Genomic DNA, 4,169 nt, shown 5'->3' on the forward strand with positions numbered 1-4,169 from the left:
TATATTATACTTAAACTCAAACATGAGTTCATTCAATAAAATGTCTAGTACTTAAAATAATTATTAATATCAATGGAAATTGCTTCGAATTTTTCCCCTTGGTTTAGATGTCATTCAAAATTACACACTTAGCTTTAAACACATATATTGCTATTTTATATGGATGGTTATATGAGGAAATAAAAGAGATATTAATACTATGGCGATGTCTAACTCTCGTGTAGTTGTAATTAAATATACTTTATTGTTATGACAATAAAGGCTATTATTTACGAAAATGATTCTGCGGTTTTTATTCGGTAGCTTTAAATAAATAAACTATTATTTGATATGCATTTCTATATTTTAAGCCAACATATTATAATTTATAAGGTATTAAATTTCTGCCTAATTATTATTAGAGGCCTTTCAAAAACTCATTTTTTCCCGATTTCATATGTATGATTATACCTACAAATATGAGGTATAATTATGAATTAAAAATAACTTACTGATTTTTAGGACAGATAATATAATAAGTAACAACAGTATAAATATTTCATCTGATTATTATATAAAAAGACGCAGTTATGAAATTAAAAATATTTATAACAGCTCAAAATTTAATGTTAAATTGTCTTTGAATTTTATTTTAAACTAGCGATCCGCCCCGGCTTCACCCGTGATACACATAGATTTTCGCACTCATGGCATGCATACCTATCTAATGGCGAAAATCTTACCCTATAAGCGAAGATATGAATTCTCATAAATCTGATATAGCAATTAATTCCACTTCCTTTTGAGTTTTTTGTAAAACCTATTAACCACAATGTCCTCTCTATCCCAGATTTAAATCAATAACCATGTGTAACTCAATAAATCCACAGATTTGCGTATATTTGCATTATCTTTATGACTAGCACATTGCAAGCGTCGCCTGACATCGCCAATAAATACCACATGTGCAATCTGACATCAAACGTGCTAACTGCCTTTGTAAATTCGATATGGTCTCAATCAGGCGATTCCGGTGTGTACCTAGTGACGAATATCTATACGTGTTATAATTGACTAGCTGTTGCCTGCAGCTTCGCCCGCGCGATTTTGATAAATTTTCACGGTACAAATTTTCACCTTATTTTATCCCCTTGGCGGCAGAATTTATCGAAATCCTTTCTTAGTCGGTGCCTACGTCATAACATCTACCTGAATGCCAAATTACAGCCTGATCCGACCAGTGGTTTGGGTCGTGCGTTGAAAGACCACTATGTCAGTCAGTCAGTCAGTCAGTCAGTTGAGTTATATATGTATAGATACATAGATTGAGTAAGTACTATATTTTAGAAATTAAAAACTTTTTTAAGGATTTTAAACGCGATTTATTCATTATATTATTAACCAGACGTTTCGAACACTTTACAGCGAGCATGGTCACGGGGAGACTATTTTTTAGATTATAGACTTTGTCACTCAGTGAAGATTTATTTTGCTAATAGTGAGTAAATCTTTTAAATCGGTCCAGCAGGTACCACGTGTAAAACCGGGGCGAACAGCTAGTTATATCATAAAGAGTTAAAACCGTTTCATAATTTATTTACATTCACATATCCACGAACACAAATACGCACTCCATTTAACAATATCCTGAAATAATTTGTCCGCTATTAACAGTTCAATGTTTCAGACTGAACAAGGATTTCTGTTCACGCTTGTACACGCGTCAACAGCGGCTATTCCCACAGAATGTGCAAAGAAATATGATCCCAAAGACAGACGAGTAGACTATACAATCCCATCAACTATTATTTTATACGCGTGTGAATATTAGGACCAACTAGTTTTAGGTAGGTTACAAAGCATTATGGACTATATACAGACTGCAGTAAGTACAAAAAAGGCCTGCTTATTTTTTTTTAATAGTTAAGTTAAAGAGTTCTAGTTCAGTATTTTATTAATCATTCTAATTCCGACTAATTCATACATATCCTAATTGCTAACTGCGTATTGTTCCTGCTTTACCAATTCGTTGTATTACCGATAATAAGGCTTATCATCATCGACTCAAAGTTGTATATTGCTTGCATGTAGTTCTCAACGTATTAATGTTTATCTAATTCTTCATATTATTTCATGATATTAACTAAAGTATCGTAATAATGAAGTAGTCCGTATGGTAATTCAGTAATAAACCTAATTTGTATAGATATAAGATTGTTTTTTGAATGGATGTTTATTAGCGAAATGCGCCAATAAAGGATAAAATTAAAAAATTATAGCAGGACACATTTTTGGATACTACTTAACGAACCTTATTCCATTTATGATAAAGGTGAACATCGTTTGCATATATTTAAAGTGTTACTTAGAAAATCTATAACTGACCAGCGGATCCACGTGGCTGGATCAAAGAAACGGACGTTGGTCATAATTGCTTGGTATTCCTGTCGCGAATTTTAACAGCATGTTTAAAATGTATGGAGGTATTTGTGTATAGTGTGCATTGCCTAGGTTATGGTTATATGCTATAGTGCATTCAACAAAATTGTTCACTTCAAATCGCAGTATGTACTGGAATATAACATTGTTATTCAAAAATTATTCATTATTTTACATTACTTACCTCTGTGCTTTTTTGTGTATTGAATACTGAATACGTATAGCAAATTAATAAATGGTACTTTAAATCCAATGCAAAGTCATTATGTGTAAATTGATTTGCGTATTTTACTTACGTAGCGTACGGAATATTAAAAAACAAATTTGTTCTTCATTAAAATCTTTTTATTATGTAATTAAAAAAAATTGTGTTTAGTTAGATTTTATGTAACCGACCTTAGACTCGATTTTGACCCACTTTAAAGGAACAAATTTAATTTAAACTTTGTAAACATATAAAAGATAGATGACTGACCGTACAATAATTTCATGAATTAATATTTATGCCATGATAAGGATCGCCAGGATTTAATAATTCACAGGTAGACAATTTAATTGATTATATTTAAGCGAGTTTTTTTTATTTTTCTAAATGAATCAAACCTAACCTTACCTATCATATCGAATGCACATATTATAATCAAAGATTGCTCACATCCATAAATATATTTTGAAAAATAATGCGTTAAATTGTAAGTATTATGTTACGGAACACAATTTTTCAATAATTTGCAGTCTCTCCAATAAGATTATAACATAATGGTTTTTACTATCTTATAGCAAGTATATATTAAAATGCATACACGCAGTATCAACAAAATCACAAAAAAGATAACTCTAGAGACTAGAAATCCTACGTATGATAACAATTTGAGCGCAGTACTAAATTAGATGCTGATTCATTTGAAGTCTATAGAGCAGAGATAATAGACTATGGCTGCTTTGTTTTATCTGTGGCAATCATGACCTTATGTACTTGACCTAAAATTCTTTGGATGGTTGTATGAGGTTATGTTTCTCTGTGATATGTGAAGCTTTTTTTTTATGCGCTATTTTGTATTTGGATATAATGAGAATGAAATCTAAGAGAGTAATTCACACTGTATCATAAAATAAATAATATACAATTAGATTATACTCAAAGTGTAATTTTTACTGTATGACATGCTTTTATTTATCATAATAATTATCGTGAAAGAAAAAAAAAACCAAAAAAGAGAATATGTCAGAAGTGGGATTCGAACCCACGCCCACAGAAGTGGACTGCGACCTGAACGCAGCGCCTTAGACCGCTCGGCCATCCTGACGGTACGAAAATACACGAAATTAAGGTACATTATAATTAGATTTAAAAAATAAACTTTATAATTTTTAATCTTTTTTATGAGCTTAAACTTTTTGTAAGCATTTTTATTTCCTTTCTTTGAATATATATTTCTTCTACGTGTGTTTATCACTGAAATATCTTCAGGTGGATTCGAGAATGCTTAAAGTTTTAAATTTAACCAGGAGCGAAGCCATGGGCAAACTCTATCATGAATGTTATTGTTTATAAATAAGGTATATATTCTAAAATTTTTGTTTAAAAAAACGTTGCCTAGACGTTCCATCCTACATAGACGGTAATCAACGAAGTAAGGAAACGAATAAAATCGTGATGGAATTCCAAGTAATTATATCTACTTACAATATCACATGCCTATAATACTCTATGCTATATAAATAAATATTATTTAGACAATAATAATAAT

The 4,169-nt window shown here is 30.7% G+C and overlaps 1 non-coding gene across 1 annotated transcript; it reads right to left on the reverse strand.

The window, feature by feature from the left end:
* Positions 1-3,641: 3,641 nt before the first annotated feature.
* Trnal-cag lies at positions 3,642-3,725 on the reverse strand. The gene has a single exon. It is a non-coding gene; the product is annotated as a tRNA-Leu (tRNA).
* Positions 3,726-4,169: the final 444 nt, after the last annotated feature.

Source organism: Zerene cesonia, chromosome 19 (assembly GCF_012273895.1).
Source record: "Zerene cesonia ecotype Mississippi chromosome 19, Zerene_cesonia_1.1, whole genome shotgun sequence".
Lineage (NCBI taxonomy): Eukaryota > Metazoa > Arthropoda > Insecta > Lepidoptera > Pieridae > Zerene > Zerene cesonia.